A 21,320-nucleotide genomic window follows, 5' to 3' on the forward strand; every position below is an offset into this window, starting at 1 on the left:
GAGGTGCATCCCCTACCCCCACTACATCTATTTTAAAGACCTGCTGATAAATGCAGCCAGCTCACTGCCCAGAACACTCTTGCCCCACCTTGTCAGCAGCACCTCATTCAGTGTCAGCGTGCCTGGCATGTCTGGTCTCTCAAAAGTGTGTTCAAGATCATAGAACCTGAAACCTTGAGCAAGGCCTCACAGCCAATCATTTACTTTTTCCATTTTTCTTCTTTTTCTTGTGTCACAGTCACCAAATGGGAGAAGAGGGGAGAACACTACATGTGTTTCTGATCTCTTCAACATCTTTCAAAGGGACATATAGTCTCTTTTGATACTTTGGAGCCTCCTAGTTGCAGTACTTTTTGACCCTACATGAAAAAGTAGGCAAGTGTGGTAGTCTTTGGGACCTACCAAACTTGGTAGCCTCTTTGGAATGTCATAAATATGGGCCCCAGGCAGGCAGCAAACATCTCTGGACAGATTAGCCAGACATCAAACGGGAGCCTCAGTGCCCCTCAGAGAGGAGCCTCCAATGACTAATATCCTTTGTGCCTTTTTTTATGTCAGTGGTTTTGATGCAGGTGGTAGACTGAGCCAACGTTGTACAGTTACCCTTTCAGAGGTCTTTATCATTAATCACACAATCTCCTCCCTCAAACTTTAAAGTGTTGCTAGGGCACTTCAGGGGCAAGGGTGAGGCTCTTACACCTGCTCTAAAAGACAAAGGCCAAGTCTCCCCTATTATGTGAGACTTTCAAATGTGTTCATTCAGGACTGCAACTTTGTTTACTTTCCTCCTTAGCAGGACTTAAGGTGGGGCTGTTGCTATGACTGTGAGTGTATAATACTATTTGTCAACCTCCCTCCCAGATTCCTGGATGCCACATTACTTGATGAGGTCCTCTTTCTACACAGCCACCTGTTCGAGATGTTCATCCAGCTGCGTACACTTGCACCCATGACACCTGCCTCCGCTTTCAGGAACTACAGGAACTTCCAGAGACTGGAGTTCCCTGTATATGAGGGTGTGGGAAGCTCCTTCTATCCCCTGAAAGTCTTTTTGTTTGTAAGTATCTGACTGGGGAGGTTGTGGCCTCTCCATCTGGGTTTCAGCCTCAGAAAAGCAAGTCTGGCATGTGGACACCATTTCTTTTGCAGTAGAAGGACCTTCTTCTGTTGCTCCCATTTATAGTCTTATTCATTCAAAATAATCCTAACTCTTTATTATATATTGTGATTTGTAAACACTTAAAAAATCATTTGAAGAGCTGCAATAGTATATCCAATTGACTACTGCTTTTCTTGATCTAAGAAGAACCTAAGCCATTCCTCCTTTAGCAGGGTGGATGAGCCAATTGTGTTTGTTTTTCTTGTTGTTTTGTTTTGTTTTAAGCATTGTTGTATGTATGTATGTTTTCAGATAGTGAGCAAAAGAGAATTTAGATGTAATGAATTTTCAGTGATGTGCATGCTGGAACATTTTTCTCTAATAAATAAAACTGGAATTTTGTCAAAGGCTATTGGAAATTATCCAAGTAAGGTTATATGCATCAAAACAGAGGAAATATTAAATCACTTATGAAGCTGTAAGGAGCTAGAAAAGGATGTACTAAGAAGATAGATAAATAGATAGATAAATTAGACAAGGGTCTGATGGGCTTTCAGCTTTATATTTTGTCCTTTCCTGTCCTGTATATCATTTAAGCCTTTTAAAATAACAATGTAAAAAGATCAGCAGTTACCAAGAGGCTTTTACACTCAAACAAAAGCTATCCATGTATCTCTGCCTTTCAGCCGACATTGTCAGATGGGATAAAATAGACATGTCGATGACCCAGTGTCTCTAAAATGTAACCTCTGCTTTTTCCTTTTACTTAGTTATTTTTGTCTCACCCATTTTTCTTACCTAAGCCCTCTAGTCAGTATAGAATAAGCTCCTATTAGGAGTGTCTGCAAGATGGCTAAAGTCTGTTGTCATGGTTTTGGTGTGGACAGAGTTAATTTTTCTCATAGAAGCTAACACAATGCTGTGTTTTTCATTTTTGATGAAAATAGTGTTGATAACACACTGATGTTTTTAGTTGTTGCACAACGGTGCTTACACAGAGCCCAAGATTTTTCCACTTCTCATGCTGCCCTGCCAGATAGGAGGCTGGGGGTGCACAAGGAGGGGACACATCCAGGACAGCTGGCCCAGACTGGCCAAAGGGATATTCCATTGAATAATAATTCAGCAATAAAAGAAGGGGTAAACAAGGAGAAAATGGGGCACATCATTAGCAATGGCATTTGTCTTCTTAATGAACTGTTACATGTGAGGAGCGTTGCTTTTCTGGAAGTATTTGAACACCTGCCTGCCAATGGTAAGAAGTGAAATAACTTCTTGTTTTGTTTTGCTTGCATATGTGATTTTTGCTTTACCTAGTAAACTATCCTTATCTCAAAGTTCTCACACTCTTATCTTTCTGATTTTCTATTCAATCTCACCTGGGGAGAGTGAGAGAGCAGCTGTGAGGTGCTCAGCTGCCTGCTGGGATTAAACTACAACAGCTGCTTTCACTACCTCTGCTTATCTGCAACATGCTCAGTTATGCTATCACAGTTAATGCTCTCCTGCCCTTTTCATTTTTCCAAAGTGTCAGACCAAAATCCATAAAGTAATCAGTTCACGCCCTCTCTTGTGCTTCCATTTATTTCTACACATGGTCATCTGACTCAGGAAGCATCATATATTCTGGGAAAACTGAGCTCCATCTTTAAATGTTATCCCCTATTTTCAGGTGATGTAAAGACAGAATCACAAGGTTAGAAGCTAAATACATTTAAACAGGTGTTCTGTTTTGTAAACAAACAAACAAACAAACAAAAAAAAAACTGATAATGCAAGTCAGTCATAATGCAAACTGAAAGGGTTAAAAACTAAAGCAAAGTTAATTCATGAAGGTACTTTTTACTATGAAAAATATTCATTCAGAAAAATTTACCTGGGGAATTGAAAGCCAGGACAACAGTTTTCTTTTAAAGATTTAGCTTAATGAGAGTAGTAGAGATGTCAATATTGGCTATAAGACATATGAGGTAAGAAATGTAGGATAATGTAATAAAAATATAATAATCATCAATCCTCTCCTTCTGTAAGACCACAGATCACAATCTAGTTATCTAGTTTTTATCAGTGTCCTGGGGGCCTCACTCTACCATGACAGAGAATATTAGATTGTGCAAGGGAAGGGAAGTAGAAATGACTGGCAAGTGATAAGGAGGCAAGCCTCTGTGGAAGTACAGAATCTCTTGCCAGATCAGGGCAATATCAGGGAGATCCTTAGCTCCACTTGTAAAGTTTCTTAGCTACACTTGCAAAGTTCTCCCTTTTCTCCCCTGGTTAAAGCAAAGTAAAGAAAGAAATATGTGAGATTATCCCTCTTCCTTTGAAAAACCCTCCTTTTTTTTTTTTTTTTTTTTTTTTTTTTTTTATAGGCCCTTATACTCCAAAACATAGAACATTTTCCTCTCTTTCCCATAGGAATGTAAGTATAAAAAATAGATATAAATAATAAGATTTGGTAAAAGAAAATATATTCATTGTATTTTACATTTGCCCTGTAATTTGTTGTGTGATCTGTATATATATATATAAAAAAAAAAAAAAAAAAAGCCTTGTAATTAAAAATCCCAGCATAATATGGGAGAAAAGTATCCACTTATTGGTCTACATTTACAGAATAACTGAAAGGCAATCTGGCATTCATTCCAAATAAACATCAGGGAAGATTTTTTCTGACTGCTCTGTGAGTCAGTAGAGAGTTTTGCTTGTGCATACTTACTCCATGGCTGTTGGCTATTCATCACCTTTGCTTCCTCAGTTCCAAGGTATGTGGCAGAGGTCACAAGTCAAGTTAAATCAGATTGGCTTCTGGATTACAGAAAGCAGGGTACAGGTGGAGTATTTAGCATAATTAGGCTCACTGTGACAACAATGATAACAATAACTGATAATAATAATACATGTAATGACAACAGTTTTATTTTTATATTAAATGCAACACAAATTAAGTGTCTATAGCAATGTTATAAATAAACTTAATATGAAAAATAAATGAAAAAAAAAATGCTACGGACAGGAAGTTAGAAAGCTATTTTCTTTCCTGTCAGTGACATTCCCTTCATACTCTTTCTTGTGAGAAATAGGTTCAGCCCAGCCAGCATGGGTTTATGAAAGGCAAGTACTGCCTGACCTACCTCATCTCCTATGATCAAGTAAACCACTTGGTGGATAAGGGTAAGGCTGTTCATACAGTCTACCTAGATTTCAGCAACGCCTTTGAAGTAGTCTCCCACAATATTCTCCTGGAGAAGCTGGCAGCCCACAACTTGGGCGGGTATACTCTTTGCTGGGTGAAAAACTGGCTGTATGGCTGGGCCCAGAGAGATTGGTGGTGAATGGAGTGAATCCAGCTGGCAATTGGTCATCAGTGGTGTTCCCCAGGGGTTAGTGTTGGGTCCCATCCTCTTCAATATTTTTATTGATGATTTGGATGAGGAAAATGAGTTCACTCTCAGCAAATTTACAAACACCAAGTAGGGGGGAAATGTTGATCAGCTGGAGGATAGGAAGGCCCTGCACAGGGACCTGGACGTATGTGCTCTAGTGAGGCTGCACCTCAAGTACTGTGTACAGTTTTGGGCCCCTCACTACTAGAAGGACATCGAGGTACTGGAGCATGTCCAGAGAAGGGCTACAAAGCTGGTAAAGGGCCTGGAAAACAAGTCTCCTGATGAGCAGCTAATGAACTGGGGTTGTATAGTCTGGAGAAGAGGAGGCTCAGGGGAGACCTTAATGCTCTCTGCAGGCACCTGAAAGGTAATTGTGGGGACCTGGGGGTCGGCCTCTTCTAGCAGACAAGTAACGATAAGACTAGGGGGAATAGCCTCAAGTTGTGCCAGGGGAGGTTCGTGTTGGAAATTAGGAGAAATTCCTTCTCAGAAAGAGTGGTTAGACATTGGAATGGGTTCCCAGAGCAGTGGTGGAGTCACTGTCCTTGGGGATGTTTAAGGAAAGGTTGGACTTAATGCTTAGGGACATAGATTAGTGGGTACTGTTGGTGGTAGGGGGATGGTTGGACTAGGTTTTTGAGGTTTTATTCAATCTTAATTATTAATGATGATTTTTTTTTCTATTTTAAGAAATATCTATTGATAATAGTGGGAGAAGATAATCTATGACCCAGAAAATTAAATCTTTTCTGTTAGCAATCACTATGTTGCTGAAAAATGAAGAAGTGTTTGAGAAAACCTATTACAGTATTCTTAGTGACATACTAAAGAGCAGTGCTTTTGTTAAGATGGTAATATTTAAATACTTCCTATTTTGAGAAAGTACGTCAGTATTCACTTTTAATTTTTATAATCAGTTTCTAATACCTACCAAACCTTTTCAGATGAATGAAATGTAAGTGTGGTACCATATGTGCAAAGATATGTAGCCTATTAGTAATAGATATAAAAATAAAATATAGATGCTCAAAACTTGAAATGTAAGTGATTTCTTTACAAAGAAGATAAAAAGATAATGAGGGTTTGCTAGGTAAAACAAAAGCTGTACACAGAAGCCAAACAAACAAGGAGTTCATTTGCTACTTCTCATCAGCATATAGGTGTTCAGACACTTCCAGGAAGTCAGAGCACATCATGTGTAACGGTTTCTTGGGGAGACAAAAGCCACCACTCATAACAGACATAACTGTTATCAGAATGGTCCCAGGCACAGCAAAGCAAGATGATAAGGAGTACAACAAACAACAGAAGCAAAAACAACCTCTAACAGGCACTGGACTCTAACATACAGGAAGGCAAGCAAGCCTTATGGCAAGCACAGAAGCCTGCCAATTAGCAGCTAAACAGCTATAACATCTATAAATTTGGTCTAGCACACTTCACACCCCAATCAAATCTGTCATTACCTGAAACCCTCTGGGCCCTGTGTTGGGTACCAAAAAGGACTGTTGTACTTTAACACCAGCACACCAGCAGGCATCTACGTGCTGCACAGCCACTTGCTCACTCTCCCCAGATGAGATGGTGGAGACATTCAGAAAGGCACACAATGATTTATTGGGAAAACAAATGTTATCACTACTGATGCAACCACTTCCTCCTTCTTTACCCCTTATTTTATGCTGAGAATTATATCAATGGAATACCCCTTTGTCCAGCCTGGGCCAGCTGTCCTGGCTGTGTCTTCTCCCATGTTCTTGTGCACCCTTCCCTTCCCACCCCTTCCCGCCCCTTCCCGCCCCATCCCTTCCTGCCCCTTCCCTCCCCTCCCTGCCCTCCCCACCCTTCCTTGACCTTCCCTTAGAATAATATAATTGCATTTAAATATTTGTAATCAGAGTTAGAAAATAGGAAGTTTTTGTGGAATATAAACTGCTATGACCCTGAAAATTGCACCATAGCACAACAGTTGTCATCACAACCTCTCAACGTGCAACAGGATATTGACATTTAGTCAACTACTGTATGCTTATTTTTCTCAATAAAATTACTATTTTCTGTAAGGATACTGTACTATCTTAGAAAAGTAAAGAAATGGTGGTTTCTGTGACTTATTTTGTGGTTCTCTTTGTGTTTTTCCACCTGTTTTTTTCTGTATTTACTTTTCCTTGAAGATACATATATATACATAGAATCAGAGAATCATAGAGTGTTTTGGGTTGGAAGGGACCTAAAAGTCCCCTACCATAGGCAGGGATGCCACCCATTAGATCAGGTTTGACAGGACCCCATCCAGCCTGGCCTGGAATACCTTCAGGGATGGGGCATCCACAACCTTTCTGGGCAACGCCAACAGTGCCTCACCACCCTCCAAGTTAAAACTTTCTTCATACATCTAATATAAATCTCAGCTCTTTCAGTTTAAAACCATTCCCCCCTTCTCCTATCATTGTCTACCCAGGTAAAGAGTGCCTCTCCATCCTTTTTTTAAGAATCTTTTAAATATTGAAAAGCCACAATGATGTCTCCATGGAGCTTTCTCTCACTCAAGCTGAACATCCCCATCTCTCTCAGCCTTTCTTCATAGGAGAGGTGCTCCATCCCCCTGGTCATATTTGTGGCCCTCTTCTGAACCCATTCTAACAGGTCCACATCTTTCTTGTTCGGGGGCCCCAGACCTGGATGCAATATTCCAAGTGGGGCTTCACAAGGGCAGAGTAGAGGGGGACAATTACCTCCCTCAACCTGCTGGTCATTCTGTTGATGCAGCACAGGATAGGGTTGGCCTTCTGGATTGCAAGCATGCACTGCTGGCTCATGTCAAGCTTCTCATCTACCAGAACACTCAAATCCCTCTCTGGAGGTCTACTCTTAATGAGTTGTTCTCCCAGTCTGTACTCTTGCCTAGGATTGTTCCAACACAGGTGCAGCACCATGCACTTGGACTTATTGAACCTCATTTGGTTCATGTGGGTCCATTTCTCAAGCCTGTCCAGGTCCCTCTGTATGGCATCCCTTCCGTCTGTTGTATCAATGGCACTACTCAGCTGGGTATCATCTGAAAACTTGCTGAGGGTGCACTCAATCTCGACATCTATGTCATTGATGAAGATACTGAAAATCACTGGTTCCAAGGTAGACCACGGAGGAACACCGTTTTTCACTGGTCTCCACCTAGATATAGAGCCATTGACCACTGTTCTCTGGCTAAGGCTAAGTCCATCAAGCCAATTCTTTATCTATCAAATTTCCATTCTTCTATCCATATCTCTCCAATTTGGAGACCAGAATATCAGATGGGACCCTGGTAAAAACCTTACAGAAGACAAGGTAGATGACATCGGTCAGTCTTCGCTTGTCAACTCCATCGTAGAAGGCCACCAGATTGATCAGGAATGTTTTGCTCTTGGTGAAGCCATGCTGGCTATCTCAGATCTCCTCCTGGTCTTACACATGCCTTAACATTGTCTCCAGGAGGATCTGTTCCATGATCTTACCAGGCACAGAAGTGAGGCTCACCAGTATGCAGTTCTCTGGGTCTTCCTTTCTACCCTTTTTAAAAACGGGAGTGATATTTCTGTTTTCCCAGTCACCAGGGACTTTGCCTGACTGTCAGAACTTTTCAGGTATGATGGAGAGGGTCTTGGCAGCTACATCAGCCAGTTCCTTAGTTTCACTCTTTCTTTTCTACCCAATGTACCTGTAGGATCCCTTCTTATTTTTTGCATCTCTCACCAACTTTAGCTCTGTCAGTGCTTTGGCTTACCTGATCCCATCCCTGCACATCCGGACAGCATTTCTGTACTCCTCCAAGGGAACACAGCCCTGTTTCCACTGACTGCAAAGTTTCTTCTTTTTTTTTTTTTTTTTTTCTTTTTTTTTGCTTGTCCAGGGGGTCATTGACCAGCCATACCGGTTTCCTGCCTTCCCTTCTTGATTTACATGTATTGCACATGGGGATGGAGAGCTCTTACGTTCTAAGAAAAACATCCTTAAATAATTGCCACATCTGATCAGATCCTCTGTCCCTAAGGACAGTGTCCCATGGGATCTCATCGATTAATTCTTTGAAAAACTGGAAGTTTGCTCTTCCAAAGTTGAGGGTCATGACTTTGCTCTTTGCCAGGCCCACATCCCTTGAGATCACAAACACAACCAGAGTATGGTCACTGCAACCCAGGCTTACATGTACTCTAATCTTAACCTCTTTAATGAAGTCATCCACATTGGCGAGTACCGAGTCCAGAAACGCTTCTCCTCTGGTTGGTCTCATGATAGCATGATAAAATTTAGAACATAGTTTTCTAATTGCACCATGGCTTCCAAATCCTCCTGCTTATTCCCCATGATGCACGCATTGGTGTAGAAGCACTTGCTGGGCTATTGGTCACTACCTTTTCAGAGGAATCATTCGCAATTCCTGTGGAACAATTCACAGGTGTCTCTTGTTGTTTTCTGGAGCATTGACATCCACTTGTTCTTTTGCATCTCTTACAGGTACATCCCCTTTCCCCACCAAATCTAGTTTAAAGCCCTACTAATGAGTCCAGTCAGCTTGCTGCTTAGAATGTTCTTACTCCACTTCACCAGGTGTGCCCCATCTGGTGTCAGCATCCCTCGTCTCTCAGAAAAATACCTGAGATCATAGAACCCAAAACCCTGAACATACCACCAGTTGTGCAGCCATTCCCCTGATTAGTATATTGCCTCCTCCTTGGGTCCCAGTCTCCAACTGGGAGGACTGAGGAGAACACTACTTGAACTCCCAAACCCTTCAACATCTGTCCAAGGGACATAAAGTCCCTTTTGACGTTTCATAGTTTTGTTGCTGTGACCTCATTTGTCCCTACATGAAAGAGTAAGAATGTGTGGTAGTCGTGTGGTTTAACCAAGCTTGGTAACCTTGTACTGATGTTGCACATGTAGTCCCCAGGCAGGCAGCAAACCACTCAAGAGAGATTGCCTGGGCAGCAGATCGGTGCTTCAGTGCCTCTCAGAGAGGAACCTCCAATTACCAATAACCTTTCTGCTTTTTTTGTGGCACTGGTTCCTATATGCATGGTTTGCTGTTCCACCTTTATAGTGTTGCCCTTTCCTGGTGCTTGACCATTACCATTGTTATTATTATCCTCTTCTTTTTAGAGACCCAGAGCATCATATCTATTTTGTAGAGGCACTTAGGGGACAAGAGGGAGATTCCTCCTGCTCTGAGTAGGGACAATGGTCCAGCTTCCCTTGTCTTGTGAGTCCATCAATTGTACCAATTCAGGATCAAAGGCTCCCTTACCAGTCCCTTGTGAGGACTTGAGGTAGGGCTGTTGCTCAGCCTGAGCCAGCTCTTGATACCACACATCAATCTCTCACTCAGAATTCCAAATGCTTCACTGCCTGTTGAGCTTCTCTCACAAAACAGCAACTTGTTCAAAAAGCTCATCCATCTGGGCACACTTGCACCAATGACTCCCAGTTCTGCCTTTGGGCCCTAGGGGGACTTACAGATTCTGTAGTTCCCCACAACTGGAGGTCTGGGAAGCTGTTTCTGTCTGCTCTGTCTGCATATGGGTATCTGCCATGGGAGGCTGTGGCCCCTCTGTCTGGATTTTAGTCTCAGTCTGGCGGATGCGGCTGATGGACACCATTTTTTCTTCAGTATCAACCTGCTCCTTGGCACTTCAGCAAAGAGTGGCTACTTCCCACCCTGCTACATGCCCTGCCCATGTGAACTTCCGTGCCACATGCACCACACCCTGTTTCCCTACCCTGGTTGCTCATGATCCCTGGGGGCTACCTTTGTATGTGAGGGGGGAGAATGGCCACTGCTTTCAGCTCTGCCCAAACCTTGTCAGCCACTCTCACAAGAGCTGCTGGCTGTCTCGAGTTGCCTTGATGCAGGAAAACCCTCGCACACATGATCCCTTGCTCTTCTGCAGAACACGTTTTCCCTGGAGCCAATCACCTCAGCAATTAGAGATAATATATTTTCCATATCTAGGGGAGGCTCAAACAAGATATTAGGCTCTATCCCAAGAGTGGTCAAATACTGCAATAGTCTTCCTAGTAAGATTGTTATTGCCCCATGTCTGTCAGTGGCAGAGGCATTTGAATAATGCCCTTAGATATATTCTTTAACTTCTGGTTAGCCCTGAAGTTGTGAGGCAGTTGGACTGGATGATCTTTGTAGGTCTCTTCCAACCTACGTGTGAATCCTCTCAGACATTTTTCTGAAGTCTTTCAGTAAAATAAAATGACTCATGTGGTTTCATAAGAACTATCAGCTCTCTCAGTGCTGTTCCCTTCAGGTCCTACTGATGGTCACCAGAGAGAAAAAGTCAACACCTGCCCTGAGTAAAATACCTGCCCTGAGTAAAATACTGTGGAGTCTGTGAAGATTTACACATATTCTTGAACTATGGGCACAAGTTTTGTCCTGTTCATTCTCAATTAGACTAGATGCAACAATCTCAGAAAAATACATATCCTTTCGCATGACAGTTTCAAATCTTCCCATGGTTGTCATCTCCTCTGCACTTTATCCCTCATATCCAAGACTTTACCAATTCATGGTAACTCTAATTTTTCTCCACCTCATCATTTTTTTTTTTTCCCCCTCACTTTTTATTTGCTACTGCAAACTTCTGAAACAAACAAACAAGCAATGTAAATTTTATGTGGTTAGCATCTGAAGTACTGAAATCATCCTCTTCTGTCCCCTAACTTTTCCTTCCTTGAGTGTGTAAAACACCACAATTACAACACTTCTTCTGTTACTTTAGTTCTGTAAAGTGAACTTTAAGTCAATCCTGTTTGTTGTTATGTTTTTGTCACATCACTTTCTCTGCAAAATGTAAGATTTTTCTATTTTTTATTTCTATAATATTTCTACTTAAATTTTTGCTCTTGAATAAATCTACTTCTTTATCCACTCACTTTTTATGTTTTGCTTTTTCTATCATCACATGCTGTTGTAACAAAGGAAGCAACTAGATTTGGAAAGAATACTTCAAATCGATAAGAGAAAAGAGGAATTCAGAAATGACCCTTAGGTTGCAAACTTAATGACTCAGGTTCACCTTCTCTTCTCTCCACAGATATATCATTAAAAATGACACAATTCTGCACAAAATATGATTTTCTTTTTCCTGTGTGTGTGTATGTTTAACACAATAATAAGAGGTATCAGAGAAAAAGAGATTATGAATAATAAATGATGATGACAGTAATGTGACAAAAATCTTCTCTAGGTTATTCCTGTCTACAAACTTTGGTTTATATTAGTTCATTAGTTTTCATTAGTTTCTTGCATTGAAAATTTAGCTGAACAGTAGCTAGTTATGACTATAGTCTTAATGTTAGAGTCAGATTTGATTAGAGTCAGTACATTCTTCTCAAAATTTACAATCTATGTCCTGATACTCCTCTTGTAAAGACATAATTTCCCTTTTATTTTTGCTGATGCTTCCTTAGATTGGTTTACTAGAGATGGATCTATACATACAGAAAACACGTAATTATACGTTTTCCATTTGACGATGGATGGTATGCATAAGGTAAAGAAATTGGAAAAGGAGGCAATACAAGGCAAAAAATCAAGCTAAGTATAACTTCAAGGCTCTAAGATGACTTGTTTCATCAAGCACAAAAGTGAAAATAGTCATTTATATTTTGTCCTAATCATTCAGATTAGAATAAAAAGAAATTAAATGCATCATATTAAATGAAAGCATAAATGTTAACTTCATTATGATATATTAAAAAACAATTACAGTTTTCCCAAGACAGATTATTAAAACTCCTTGAGATGTATAAACAGTTTAAGGGAACTGCTAGTTCATGTGAAATCATGTGAGTCATTTATTTTAATGAAAGATTTCAGAAAGATACCTGGAGGGATCCATACATGGCTGACTGGTGGATAAAAGTAAAAAATTGAGAAAACAAGGACAATCTCTCAGATGCTCATTAGCTCAAAGTTCCTTTTTGTTCAAGATGCAGCTAAGGTGACCTTAGAGAAGAAACAGCATGAACACTATATATTGTGTAGTCAGTTTCAAACATAGTTTAAGAACACTTCACAAATAGTTATTATAAAACCTTCTCATTTAATTGATTGTATTATTAAAAATGAGTAGAACCCCACTGACTGCGGGAAGAAAATTATTCAAATTGCCTCTGTTATTATTTATAAGCTAACACAATGCAAAAGCATTATGTTGTTATATCATATTCTAATGTAAATTAAACAAGGAGGACCTACATTATAAAATTACATTATAATTACAATTTAAAACAGGGAACTCACATAATTAGAAAGCCACAGGTTTTTGTTGCTGGTTTTTTTTTGTTTTTTTTTTTGTTTTGTTTTTTTTTTTTTTTTTAATGTACCTCAGTGGTCCCAAGAATGATTAAACAATGAACACTGTAGTTGGAAAAAAACATTTAATTATTTATTTATTTTTAAGCTCAAGATTGAATTTTTCCTGGGGCTACATGTTCCTATGTGTCCAAACAAAGATCTTATGGGAAGGTGTATAAGCATATGTAAAGGTTTAGCCTACAAGTTTAATGAGTCAGTGTTTCAGGGAAGTAAAATAATTTGCAGTGTTGGAGCAAGCTAACCCAATGAAAGGAACAAAGATGACAGAAGCATTACACCTAGGTTTCTCAGAACAACTTCAAAAAGCTCAAGCTGTACGGAAGTTCTTGCTTACTCATGGGCTGATCTAGAGCTACAGAATAGTCAAAGAGCAAAAGCCAAATAGCCAAAGAACAAAGAAGATCAGATGTTTACATGAATCCAGAGAAAGTGATACCGTATCTTTTTCTGAGAAATACCTTTTGCTTATAACATTAATATAACTTTTGCAACTAGAACACTGGTCATTGAAAATTTAAGTCATAAATAAGAAGCACCAGCATGATGTAAAAAACTGATACAGTTTGTGCCATGGAAGACAGAACAAAAAAAAAAAAAAAAAAAAAAAAAAGAAAAGGGGATGGGTGGGGGAGGAGGAGGGAGGAGGAGGCTGTTAACTATCTGTTAACAGACATGTAGTAAAGGTCACAGATGACATATGAAACATAACCTATTTACTTTTCCTTGTGCAATATACATTGTTAAATTCCATTAGCATAATACATAATGCATAATAAAAAGTTTAATTCTCATTATGATATTATGATTCTCATAAGATGATTAGTAGTGATAATATAATGAAAACAATGGCTTTTTCTATTTTTTCCCTCCCTACCGGTAACACCACCAGAATGTTCCTTTTTCCAGTGATGTCAAACCATCGCTTTACATATAATGGGTTATATGCAAGTATATTTTTATTGTGTAAATATTTTATTTAAATGCAAGCATATCTTTGTGTATAGTGGTTTTCTGAACTGCATTATTAGAAGATAGACATTAGAAATAATCTAAGATATAGAGAAATTAGTGTTTTGCATGGAAAGTAAAGATCTTACATTACTTAACATAGATCAGACCCTGATGAACACCTTTATATGCATCACAGTGAGGTGTCTGCAGTTATTTGGAATCTTAAAGTAAAGAACAAAAAAGTATTTGTTTCTCAGTAGGTTGTAACTTTTTTTTTTTTTAAATTGACTTTTGAACCTCTGTGTCTGAATTGCCATTGTTATATGTATCAGCTTATTTTTAAAAAGTACAAAAATCACACAGAATCACACAGAATCTCTAGGTTGGAAGAGACCTCAAGATCATTGAGTCCAACCTCTAACCTAAAAATCGTTGTAATGTATCCCTTATGCCTCTAGTCTATGAATTAACATGCATCAGAAAAATTCATTTATTATGAGTTAGAAAAACCCTCCTTATTTTCTTATTGCTAGAAGAATGCAGACTAGGATAAAAACAGCACCTGACATAAGTTAGATAGATATTGTGTATTATTCAAAAATAAATAAATAAATAAATAAATAAATAAATAAATAAATAAATCATAGTCAGGTTAGCGTTACAGCCACAGCATTTGTTAATCAGACAATGATGTGATTAATGTACTGGCTGCATAATAAAGTCATGACTATGTTATTGTGGTGTTATTTATTTACTTATTTACATGAAAGAAATAGGAAAATACTCACGATACCCTCAAAATCTCTACCTCTATCTAAAACTACTTCATAATTAGCAAGTTCAATGGATTTATGTCTTTTTTTTTATAAATTCCAGATGCTTTAGGTTGCTACTACAATGTAGAGTACAAACATTTTTTCCTATTTTAAGACAATAAATCTTCATATTTTTCTATATATATTTATAATTACGATATATATTGCTATAAATATTTATAATATCCAGTGATTCTGGGCTGAGATAATGTATTTCTTTCCTAAGGAACATGAACTTATCCTGTATTTAATCATTATTTTCTGAAAATCAGAATATCCTTAACCAGAACAAGAAAGAACAGCTATATAGCACTCTGTGTTGCAGCTTTCAAAAAAAAAAAAAAAAAATCTATTGAAACCATAACGATCATAACAATCTTTATAGTATGAAACATTGGTTAATATGGAAAAGCAGGGTCTGCCTCCTTTAAATAGAACCTAGAATTAAATAGCCTTAGGTTTTGTGTTTTTTTGTTGTTTTCTCTTTCTGTCTTTTACTGTTCTCACTCACAACTATCTTTAGAGAAAAACAAGCTCATTTGTAGCTCTCAGAATTCAGAAGAACTTTGTTCTTTTTTTCTTTGTTCTTTAAATTTTGAAATTTAAAGTGCTGAACATCAAGCCATATAATTCAAAAATGAGTGGTCTTTAGAACAAGAAAGAATCTTTTGATAACTGTCACAGAATGGCAGTTCAGAAGTGTGACTCTCACTTTCTAGTCACATGGTGCTATCTTCCCATGTTTTATGTGACATTTGCATTAAAGAAAAAGAAAATAATGACTTTTAAAACTAATTCTATATACAAGGAATACAAACAAGTTGGTTCCTTATAATAGCAATTATTTATTTTTGCTGATATTATTTATTTATTATGTATTTTTACTGATCCACCCTTTAGAATTCTTCATCTTTGAAATGTTTGTCTGAAAAAGTAGGTTACAAAACAGCTGCACACATGCTCAGGATGTGCCCTTGCAGTCATAAACATATTTTACAGGGTCAGTTTTCCTAAGATCACAATCACATCTGTTTCAAATTTATGCCAATATAAAGGTGGAGAAGTGTTCTGTTTTACTGGCTCTTTGACTTTTGCTCACTGTTTCTAGTATTTGCAGGCTATCTGCAACTTAAAGCTGAAGTCTCCTGTGAACCATTCAATTGAGACTGTGAAGTGGAATAGCAAACAGGCACTTGTATGCTTCTTTGAAAGGACATTGTGGAATAAAAGCCTATGGAAATATTGGAGCAAAATAGTCACAAAAACACATACTAGACTAGTGCAGACCCATGTGGAGGAAATAAAAATATCTTTATGGCTAAGAATATGTAATTCTTTTAGACATTCAGGCACTCACTCTTCAGAGGAATTCAAAATGATTTACCATTCTTCATAATTACCCAGATTTTTTTCCATTATAACTTTTCATTTGGAAAGGTAAATATATTTGCACATATAGATTTTTATGTGCAGAAAGTTAAAGTACTAATGTTAAATACATGTAATAAAAGTTATTCATTAGCAATGAAAATGTTTCTTGTTTTCAAGATACTTTTGAATATTTACAGTTAAGATCTAGTAACATTTCTTTAAACAAATAATTAAAATAATTTGTTGCTAACGGGGTTGTTAATGAGGACTGAAAGAAACAAGACTGTTACCCACAAGCATTGAGTGGTAATACACACAACACTGCCCCTTTGGATAGTTTCTTTCTATTTCCTTCCTGCTCTTGTTGCCGTGTAATGTAATGGTCTTCCTTTCTGAAGAGCTATAGCAATAGACAAAACAGTGAGTGTAGCAGCTCCTGGGCTTTAAGTCAATCCATCCTTGGCTAAGTTACTGTGTCCCACTCCTAACTGAGCTTCCTTCCTACTTTTTCTTTGGAGAGTACTGACTGAGTAGTCACTACATATTATGTCTCTTCTGGACTAGTTCAACTTTTATCAATATTTTGCAAGTAATATGATATCATTTAGATCTTTCTCCATTTTAAATAGAGTAGGCCCTTCAGACATTGAATAAGTGCTTAAACTGAGCTCTTGATGAATACCTCAAAAGGGTGACTTAGTATTGTTATAATTATTTTATTGTATGTGTGTGTGTGCGTGTGCACGCATGTGTGGAATTCCATGCATAAATACAATAAGTTAAAAGCAAAAGAGAAAAATCAAAATAATATTAAAAAAAAATAAATAAAAATGTGAAGAAAGTAGAATAATGAAATGTGCTTCCATTCATTTCAAAATTGTATAACTTCATTATACCATACACCAAAAAAAAAAAAAAAAAAAAAAAATACATCAACGTCAAACCTAGTTCCTCAAAATAAATAGTATAATCTGAGGTAAATTAAAAGATACAAAGGCCTTTTGATAACATTTTTGTTTGATACTGTTCAATTAGAGGTTTTTGTTCAGTTCTTCATATTTGCTACCACGGAACCCTCCCAATATATAAAACTTCAACATTGTCCTATGATTACATACCTGCTTGCACAGTTATGAGAATATGTTCCACCAAAGTAACATGCCTGAACCCTAACAAATGGGTTTTGTGGAAGTATTTGAGTCTTTCTTGTCTGCCTTACCAACACTTGTCACCATAGCACTGCAGTATCACAAAGTGGCGGAAGCTGGTCAGAACCTCTGGAGATCTTCCAGTCCCAATCATGCATGCAGCTGTGTACCTCAGGGCCATCTTCTGGCAGGTTTAAGTATCTCCAAGCATGAAAATTCCATAGCTTCTCTGAGAAAATAAATAGATAAAAATAAAATTTCTCCATTATATGTATATATATGTATATATATTTGTATTTCAGTTTGTGAGTATTGCCTTTATTTTCTAACACTGAACACCATCAAGTGTCAAGTTTTGTCTCCTTTTTTTCCTTTCATCAAGTTAGTATACATGCAGAGAAGATCCCATGAACCTTTTCTTCTTAATAAACATTGTCAGTGCTCCTAGCCTCTCCTAATAAATGAACCAACCTCTTAAAATTTTTTGTCCTTCCCTAGACTCCCTGAAATATCTCCATGCTTCTTCTGTACTGAGAAGTCCAGAATTGGACATAGCACTCCAGGTGTGACCCCACTAGTGCTGAGGAGAGGGGAAGGATCACTCCCATGAACCTGCTTCCAATATTTCTCCTAATGTGTACTTTGTAACAAAGGGCGCATTGCTGTTTATGTTCCACTTAGTGTCCACAAGGACCCTCAGAACCTTTTATGTAAAGTAGGCTTTCCAGCTGGTCAGCACCCAGCCTGTGCTAATGCATGAACTTACTCTTTCACAGGTACAGGACTTTACACTTACCTTCACTGAACTGCTTGACATTCCTGTCAGCCCACCCATCTGGTGTTATCAGTCTCTCCTCCCACTTTCACATTATCTGCAGACTTGCTGAGGATACGCTCCACCTTACCATCACAAACTTTAATGAAGCTGTTAAACAGTATTAGACTCAGTGTTAATATCTGGGATACACTGTTAGTGACTGGAGTCCAGATGAACAGATCATAAATGCCATGGACCACACCATCTTCAGCAAGGCTCTTCAGCTATTTCTTTTTTCAGCTGACTTTCCACTTACCTAGACCATATTTTATCAGTTTGCCTACAAGGGTATTATGGGAAACAGTGTTACAGGCGTTGCTAAAGTTGACATAAGCAACATCCACTGCTCTCCCTTCATTCTTCATACCAGTCACATCATCATGGAAGGCTGTTGCATTGGTGGGGCAAGATTTCACCTTCATACATCCATGCTGACTACTCCTGATTACCTTCCTATTCTCAATATATTTGGAAAGAGTGTCCAGGTTTATTAGGTCCATGACCTTTCCAAGCAATCAGAGCCTTCAGTTAACCTAGATCCTCATTCTTGGTCTTCTTGGAGATGACTGTAACATTTGATTTCTTTCAGCCCTCAAGAGCCCTATTTCTTTCAGCCCTCAGGAACCCTGTTTCATCAGCATGACCTTTCAAAGATAACCAAGAGGGGTTTTTCAATGATATCACCCTGTTCACTCAGCACTAGTGAGTGCATCTCATCAAGTGCAAGGACTTTTGTCTATTCAGTTTATATATATATATATATATATATATATATATATATATATTCTCTAACCTGATCCTCCATTACCAATTTTTAAACCAGTTCCCTCCTTGAGGTCCCCAAATCCACTATCTCATGGTTACCCTTAGCCTGTACATCCCCAGCCAGTGTATCAGGTCCTGAAGAACACCTTCACTCACTGGCTTTTCAGACACCTGTGTCACAAAACTGACACCAAAGCACTCCAGAAACCTTCTGGATTGCTTATGCCCTGCTTTGTTGTTCCTTCAACAGATACCAGGGTGACTTAATGTTCTCCATGAGAACAACAGCCTGTGAAAGTGATGCTTGTTCTGACTCCTGAAGGTCTCATCTGCTTATTCTTCTCTATCAAGGTGATCTGAAGCAGACCCCCACAACAATATCATATCACCTATTTTGGACTGCCCACTAATCCTGACCCACAAGCTCTCAGCTGTCTGTTCCCTGAAGTGCAATATATCCCTTCAGCTGTCACCTGTCACAAGTTGAAGAAGTCACCATTTCAGTTCTATCCTTCCTAAAGAGCCTGTATCTGTCCATGCCAACACTCCAATCACGAGGTATTCCATGCTGACTTCATGATCCCAATGATATCTTAGCTCCATAACTTCATGCAGATTTCTAATTTCTCCTGTGTGGTTCCCATGCTGCATGCATTAGTAGCGTATAGGTGCAGTAAATGGATACCCAGTTATGCTCATCTCCCAGCAAATGTATGAGCTTACTTAATATTTCTGTCCTGTCCACCTTCTTTATTTGTATACATGCTCTTGAGATGACCTAACTTTAGTCCTGTTTCACCTGTTATAAGATCTCTCTTGTCCATATCACCCTGGATCAGTTGTTTGCCTGCCTTGACCATCACGTCTTCATTTGATTCTCAAGTACACTGAGACACAATATATTTCTAAACATTTTATGTATTGCTAGAGTACTGTACTGTGATCATGATAACGGTTTCTATTGCTTAGGCTAGCGTACTATTTCAATAGCCAACCTCCAATGTCTGTCTGGGTTTTGCTGTGAAATGCACAAAAGTAATGCATTTTTGTCACATACGACTGCACGCGTGTTTGCAAAATTTTCACAATTTGAGAGCTTTATAGCAGTGAGCACTTTGAGGAATTTTGTTGTTCTTTTTATGTTATTCTAATAAATAAATAAATACATAAAAAGAGAGAGAGGGAGAAAGAAAACTGGCTTAATTTAATTTTAAATGGAAAAGTATGCATGTAGTTACAGAAAAATAAAAATAAAAATAAAAAAATAAAAAAATTGAGGGATCCTGAATCATGTATGTGCCAATGTTAAAACTATAGAGTCACAGATTCATAGAATCATAGAATGGTTCATGTTGGAGGAGACCTTAAGGAACATCTAATTCCAACTCCTCTTGTCATGGGCAGGGACACCTTCCACTAGACCAAGTTGCTCAAAGCCCTGTTGAAACTGACCTTAAATACTAGCTGACATGCAATAATTTAATGTTTTGTCATGAGGATTGAGGTCAATCATGCCATAAAAGAGCAAACATATCTCAGAGTATACATTGTCACAAAATGTAATATCAACATGTGAAATAAGGATTTGAATTCAGTGTGGTATATAATGTAGGTCTAATGTCTACAACAGAGAAGGGTGCCTTTGACAGAATTTACAGGAAAATATGTTCTTTAAATAAAAAATAAATAAATCTTGATAGTGTGTCTTAGCTTAGAAAAACAATATTATCACTGACCATTTCACTCCTTTTGTCAGCAAAATTTCTTGAAATAAAGCTGAAATCAATGGAAGTTTTCTGGCATTAAAATCACATGAGAGGTAATTACAAATGCAATAGGAAACTCTCTGAGATTACTAGCTTCCCTTGTAAATTGTTTCTTTTACGTTTGTATACTGGGTATGATTTATTTTGAGAATGTCATGGATGACTTAGGTATGAGTTAGAGAAAGCTAGTTGATTAGATATTCACTTCTTTAGATAATTAACTATTACTCAGACATGTTTGGATTGTCTATTTGATAACCTCCCTAGAATTTTACTTACTAAACAACCAATAACTATAGTGATGCCAGATAAAAAAAAAAAAAAAAAAAGAAAAGAAAAAGAAAAAAGTACCAATATAGAATATAGTTGTCATAATTTTCATTCACTTACATTTAACCCTTGATAGACTGCAACATTAATGAAGATGTAGCCTCCTGTAGATTGAAACAAATTGATGCTCTTAAGTCTTACAGCTGCTTTCTAAGCTCTCGGTAATTATGTATTACTTAACAGGGAGGTTAAATAAGCCACAAATATAGATTTTCAATCAAACTGAGATAAATTCATAAGCAACTGTATAACTCATGAGATAAAGTGGTTCAGGCATTAATGAGTTATACAGTTGTTTTATGAGCAGGATTAAAAAACAACACAACATAAATGAAAAACAAAAGTGACACTCCCACAGAAAAATGATAAATGCAATTGAGAATATACATATTTGAATTTTAATCAACTTATGAGCTATGGGTGTTTTTATTACTGATTTTGAATGCTAAAATGGAGTAGAACATCTTACAGGACTTGTATGTCAAGACAGAAAATCTT

Source organism: Anas platyrhynchos, chromosome Z (genome assembly GCF_047663525.1).
Source record: "Anas platyrhynchos isolate ZD024472 breed Pekin duck chromosome Z, IASCAAS_PekinDuck_T2T, whole genome shotgun sequence".
In the NCBI taxonomy this organism is placed as follows: Eukaryota; Metazoa; Chordata; class Aves; order Anseriformes; family Anatidae; genus Anas; species Anas platyrhynchos.